Source organism: Mandrillus leucophaeus, unplaced genomic scaffold (assembly GCF_000951045.1).
Source record: "Mandrillus leucophaeus isolate KB7577 unplaced genomic scaffold, Mleu.le_1.0 Scaffold199, whole genome shotgun sequence".
Lineage (NCBI taxonomy): Eukaryota > Metazoa > Chordata > Mammalia > Primates > Cercopithecidae > Mandrillus > Mandrillus leucophaeus.
Genome location: NW_012102020.1, coordinates 444774 through 451734, shown reverse-complemented (window position 1 = coordinate 451734; position 6961 = coordinate 444774). Strand labels below are relative to the sequence as shown.

The 6961-nt window shown below is 45.3% G+C and overlaps 1 pseudogene; it reads right to left on the bottom strand.

Moving 5' to 3' along the window:
• Nucleotides 1-6232: 6232 nt before the first annotated feature.
• LOC105538784 overlaps nucleotides 6233-6961 on the bottom strand; it is a 3192-nt pseudogene continuing 2463 nt past the window's right edge.

Below are 6961 nucleotides of genomic sequence, written 5' to 3'. Positions count from 1 at the left end.
CAGGATGGTCTCGATCTCCTGACCTCGTGATCCGCCCGTCTTGGCCTCCCAAAGTGCTGGGATTACAGGCTTGAGCCACTGCGCCCGGCCAACACTGCCTTTCATAAAGACCTCACAGAGGACAGGCGCAGTGGCTCATGCCTGTAATCTCAACACTTTGGGAGGCCAAGGCTGGAGGATTGCTTGAGGCCAGGAGTTTGAAACCAGCCTGGGCAACATAGTAAGACCACATCTCCACAAAAAATAAGAATTACCTGGGCATGGTGGTGCATGCCTGTAATCCCAGCTACTTGGGAGGTTGAGGCAGGAGGATCACTTGAGCCCAGAAGGTGGAGGCTGCAGTGAGCTGTGATCGCGCCACTGCATTCTAGTATGGTGACAGAGTGAGACTTTGTTTCTAAAAAATAATAATAAATACCTCACAGAATTGAGATACTCAAGAAAGATAATAATGTGAAAAGTTTGCATTTGTGGTGGAGTGTTTTTAAAACATTATTTATCATTACTAGCTCTTTCTCAAGAGCACTTTGGCCCGTGTCTCATGGGCATATTGCTTGAGTTTAAGCCAAAGAATTAGGTGTTGGGACAAATTGGCTTAAAAAACATCTGTTAATTTATTTTTAGAGATATGGTCTCTCCATGTTGCCCAGGCTGGTCTTGAATTCCTGGCCTCAAGCCATCCTCCTTGCCTCAACCTCAAAGCCTCACTTGCCTCAAAGTGCTGGGATTATAGGCATGAGCCACCAGGCCAGGTCAAAAATTTTTTATTTGTAATTATTATGGATACATAATAGTTGTACGTCTTTCAGATTGAACTCCTGAGGGGTCCAGGGCCATTGAGAGGAAAAACAGCACAGAACCAGGTGGATTTATTTCTAGGGATTTGGCTCCTAGCCACTTGTCAGGGAAGGTGGCTTCTTTCTTTCCCCAGGGCCAAGAGAGACTCACAGAGAGATGTACCTCTAGAATCCTAGGTCTGAATGAGACCACCAAAGGGTCATTGGTTTTAGGTGCTGCTGTTGTTGTTGTTTTTTGCCCCTCACGTTAAGGCTACATCGAAACCACTCTAAAGGGATCAGAAGGAATATGACATATAGTCTGTTAAATGTTTCCATATTCTTTCCTGGTAATTCAGGACTAAGTATGTTTTACGGTGAGTTCTTCTTTTCAGCCTTTTGGCTGCAATTGAGGGTTGCAAATGCTTTGAGGGTAGTCTATTCATCTTTATATCCTGTCCAAACCCAGCACAATCAGGTCCTAGGGTCCCATCTATTGACCTGAGCTGCATTGTTCTGCTCTCCCTGGAGCTAGGAAATATGCTGGTCACTGTTTTTTGCTGGCTTTAAATACAGTATTTGCAAAGTTCAAAACAAACCTTATGATCATTTGGCTTGTGGCTTCTCTCCTAAATCTCCCTCGTTTTGGAATGGTCAGGATGGCAGGAGGACGTGCCAAGACTGAGCTTCTGTTTCTGTTCAAGGACAGTCCCTGCCATGGCTTCGTTTGAGTTGCCCTCCCTTTTCTTATCAAATGAAATCAGCCACCACAGGAAATTGGCTTCTCCAGATTGTAGGAGACAGGAAGCAGCACCACAAAGCAGGGTCCGGGGGGGAAGCCAGAGATGAGAGAAACAGCTCAAGCTCCAGCTCAGTCAGTGCCTGGCCCCCGCCTTGCTTTCTGCCTCTCTGTCTCATTCTTACCATCTCCAGCCCAATCTACCCTTCTCCTGGGTCCTGGTGTCTGAGGCTGAAAGGCGCTGTAGTAGAAGTTACGTCAAGGCCAGCCTCCCTCCCCACTCAGTCACTCCCAACAAGCCTGCAGCGTGCGCTTGACCCTTCCAGGGATGGAAATTTTACTGCTTCCCCTAAGAAACCAGCTCCATTTTGCCTTTTATCCATCTGAACCTCCCTCCTCCAGTGTTCTTCCTTAGGTCCACGTGGGCCTCACTTTTCCACGGGACAGCCCTTTCCACACCTGAGTCTCCAGGCTAAGCCCTTCCAGGGAGGCCTGTTGGTAGAGGCATGAGTTTCTCAGAAACTCAACCAGAGGGAGTCAGGAACGGGTCTAAGCAGGAAGGAAAGGCGAGAACAATGCTACTCGTGGGCCCTTTCCTTGCCAAGGAGTTACGTGTGGTGGCTTTAACTTGATGTTTACTACAACCTCCGCATGCTTTTCTTCTGCGTGCCTGGTGCCTTATGGGAAGAGTGTCTTCTCTTTAGCTCACTTCATTAATTTTTTATGAAATATTTAAATACATATATAAAGGTATCATGACATTCCACTCCTAAATACTTCAGTATGTATCTTTAAGACATAAGAATATTGGCCGGGCACGGTGACTTATGCCTGTAATCCCAGCATTTTGGGAGGCCGAGGCGGGCGGATCACCTGAGGTCAGGAGTTCAAGACCAGCCTGGCCAACATGGTGAAACCCCATCTCTACTAAAAATATAAAAATTAGCCGGGCATGGTGGCAGGCGCCTGTAATCCCAGCTATTCCAGAGGCTGAGACAAGAAAATCGCTTGAACCCTGGAGGCTGAGGTTGCAGTGAGCCAAGATTGCACCATTGCACTCCAGCGTGGGTGACAGAGTGAGACTTTGTCTCAAAAAAAAAAAAAGAATATTTTTCTGCATAGCCAAAATCAAAATATAACACCCAACAAAATTAACTATAACCTCCTAGCATTATTTAATACTTAATCCACAAAATTTCCCCAGTTGATTCCAAAATATCCTTTACTGCTGTTTTGTTCAAACCAGGATCCAATCCAGGACCATGCACTTCATTTTGTTGTGATGGAATTTAGGACTCTTTTATGGATGACGCTGATAAATAGAAGAAAGTTTCCTTGTTAAAGTGCTCTCTTTTAAAAAATTCATATCAGGGCCAGGTGCAGTGGCTTACGCCTGTAATCCCAGCCCTTTGGGAGACTGAGGCGGGTAGATCACCTGAGGTCAAGAATTCAAGACCAGCCTGGGCAATGTGGTAAAACCCTGTCTCTGCTAAAAATACAAAAATTAGCTGAGCCTGGTGGTGCACACCTGTAATCCCAGCTACTTGAGACACTGAGGCAGTAGAATGGCTTGAACCCAGGAGGCGGAGGTTGCAGTGAGCTGAGATCACACCACTGCTCTCTAGCCTGGCCAACAGAGCGAGACTCCATCTCAAAATAAATAAAATAAAATAAAATAAATAAAATAAAGAATCAGGCTGGGCACAGTGGCTCACTCCTGCAATCCCAGCACTTTGGGAGGCTGAGTGGGGCAGATCGCTTGAGCCCAGGAGTGTGAGACCAGCCTGGGCAACCTCATCTCCTCAAAAAATACAAAATTAGCTGGGCGAGGTCTGTCGCCCAGTTTGGAGTGCAGTGGCACGATCTCAGCTCATTGCAACCTCTGCCTCCTGGGCTCAAGCAACTCTCCTGCCTCAGCCTCCCGAGCGTGCACCTCCTGGGCATGCCTGTGGTCCCAGCTACTCGAGAGGCTGAGGCGGGAGGGATCCTTTGAGTCCAGGAGGCAGTGGTTTCAGCAAGCCGAGATCGTGCCACTGCACTCTAGCCTGAGCCACAGAACCAAACCCCGTCTCAAAAAAAAAAAAAAAAGCAAAAAACAAAAAGAAAAACCAAACCAAATAAAATACATATCATATATCATCAACATAGTTCATTACGCCATTATTATATCATGGATATAGTTCACATTACACATCACGAGACAGTTGTACCACTCAGATGTCAGACGCCATGCACCTTCTACTTGAGACAGTTAAATTCAAGAATAATTTTTTCGGCCGGGCGCGGTGGCTCACATCTGTAATCCCAGCACTTTGGGAGGCTGAGGTGGGCAGATCCCCTGAGGTCAGGAGTTCGAGACCAGCCTGGCCAACATGGTGAAACCCCATCTCCACTAAAAATACAAAAATTAGCTGGGTGTGATAGCCGGCACCTATAATCCCAGCTACGGGGGAGGCTGAGGCGGGAGAATTGCTTGAGCCCAGGAGGCGGAGGTTGCAATGACCCAAGATCGTGCCACTGCACTCCAAACTGGGCGACAGAGCAAGACTCTGTCTCAAAGAAAAAGATTTAAAAAAAATAAAAAAGGATAAATTTTACCAGACTCCATCTCAAAAAACAAACAAACAACTCCTGATCTCATGATCTGCCTGCCTTGGCCTCCCAAAGTGCTGGGATTACAGGTGTGAGGTACAGTGCCTGACCAAGAATAATTTTTTTCAAGAAATATTCAGTCTACAGAGTCCCAGTAATGGAGGTAACAAATATACACATGGTAGCATTTCATATTCATGAATTTGTTCAGCTTGGGAACAATGGAAATTCAGTTTTTTCTTTTTTCTTTTCTTTCCTTTTTTTTTTTTTTTTTTTTTTTTTTTTTGAGTGGAGTCTTGCTCTGTTGCCCAGGCTGGAGTGCAATGGCACAACCTCGGCTCACTGCAACCTCCACCTCCTGGTTTAGGCGATTCTCCTGCCTCAGCCTCCCAAGTAGCTGGGATTACAGGCATGCCCTACCATGCCTGGCTAATTTTTTTTTTCTTTTTTGGATTTTTAGTAGAGATGGGGTTTCTCCATGTTGATCAGGCTGGTCTCGAACTCCCTACCTCAGGTGATCCACCCGCCTTGGCCTTCCAAAGTGCTGGAATTACAGGCGTGAGCCACCACACCTGGCCAAATGATGTTTATTTGAAAGTCACAATTGGTCAGAAAAAGAAAAGGCAGATATGTTAGGATTCTCAAGGACATGTATATAGAGAAAGAGATGTTTCGAAGGAATTGGTTCACATAGATTATGGAGGTTGGCTAGTCCAAAATCTGCAGCATGAGCTGGCAGGCTGGAGAACTGCCTCTTCCTCGAGGGAGCACCGTCTTTTTGTTTCAGGCCTTCAGCGGACTGGACGGGGCCCACTCGCATTGTAGAGGGTAAATCTGCTTTGCTTGAAATCCACTGATTTAAATATTAATCTTATCCAAAAATATCCTCACAAAGACATCCAGAATAATATTTAACCACATACTGCTCTGAAAAGTCAATGGGTTCATTTTTTTTCTATTAAAAAATCCCACCACATAGCTGGGTGCTGTGGCCCAGCTAAGCTGATACGTAAAATTAAGATATCACTGCAGCGCTGAGAGAGACAGAGTTTCCATCTCTGCTACTGTGTTCTGTTCTTGTGTAAAAATGTAACACTTAGGGCCTCGGTTTTCCTCTCTGTAAAACAAAGGGTTTGGACTAAAAGATCTCTAAGTTTCCTTCCAGCTTTAAAGTTCTTGTAAAAATTGTAGTAGGCTGGGCACAGTGGCTCGCACCTGTAATCACAGCAATCTGGGAGGCCGAGGCGGGCAGATCACTTGAGGTCAGGAGTTCGAGACCAGCCTGGCCAACATCGTAAAACCCCGTCTCTACTAAAAACACAAAAATTAGCTGGGCGTGGTGACGCGCACCTGTAATCCCAGCTACTCAGGAGACTGAAGCAGGAGACTCGCTTGAACCTGGGAGGCGGAGGTTGCAACCTCGTGATCCGCCTGCCTCGGCCTCCCAAAGTGCTGGGATTACAGTCATGAGCCACCGCGCCCGGCCTTGTGTGTGTGTTTTATAGCAGCCATCCTAATGGGTATAAGGCAATATCTCATTAAGATTTTGATTTGCATTTTCCTAATGATTAGTGCTGTTGAGCATCTTTTCATAGGTTTGTTAGTTATTTGTGTATCTGTTTTAAAGAATTGTCTCCTTAAGCCCTTTGCCCATTTTTTTCATAATTGAGATTTTATTGGTTGAGGATCAGTATAGACATTTCAATTTGTACACCATTCTTAACATATGTAACGAAATTCTAAAAAGCCATGTATTGTAATTATTTTTTAAAGTTATTCCAGTGACTTTCCAGCTTAAAATTTGAAGCAGATTTTCCTTAAGAGGCTCTCAAGTACCAGTATCTTCACATGTTGGTCAGCTGTTACATGTGGCCCACCAGTTCACAACTGAATAGCATGTACACTACATATTCAAATCTGTAATCTTTCACAGCACAGTAACGAAGTTATTAGGCAAACAGGACTACCACAACCAAAGATGTTAGAGAGTGCACACGATTCTGACAGGGAGCACCATGATCAAGGAGTGGTTTGCTTTAGGAAACAATTCTACTAAAAAACATGAGAATAGAAGTAATTTAAAATGTTCAAGACATTAAATGCAGGACTGACTCCATATTGCCATTTAATATGCTTTGTATTCTAGGATATAAAAACTAACTCCCCATCTATGGAATGTTAAGCTGGCACCAGAGACAGTCAAAGCCTCCCATAATTCAATATCCCACACTTTTCTGGTTGTACCAAAAAATAAACAACCAGCAAATGATTTCACCTCTTAAAAAAAAGCATTTACACTTAAAAAATGGGATGAGGTGGGATTCCCTCCTTCTTAAAAATGGTGCTAGAGCTACTAAAACACTTGCATTTATAAAGTAGTTGATAAAAATATTCCTCTGGATTGTGCAAGAAGGGACACAGGGACCACTGGTGAGACGTGGTATATGGTATTAATCAGACGCGGCTTCTTTCTCTCCTGCTTCGTCAGAGGCTGGGCTCTTCTCGGTTTTCATTTCCCCGTTTACTGCAGGTAAATCTTCTTTAGTTTTTGGTTAGCCACTTCGGCCTGTTTCCCTTTGCTCCCTTTTTCCCTTTTGTTTGCACTTTTTTTGTCTGAAGATTTATCCTTCGCTGCTGCCTTTTTCGGCTTCGCTTCCACTTTTGCGGGAGGTTTAGCTGACAACAGCACCCATCTCCTCTCAGGCTCTTCCTTGGCGGCCCCTTCGGCGGAGCTGACCTGCGGGGAGAAGGAGACGGGGAATGGAGGTGGCCCGCAGTCCCAGGACCCGCGCGCCTGCCCGGCCCCGAGAACAATCCCTTTGCCCATTTTTACGTGAGGTTGTTTGTTTTTGTT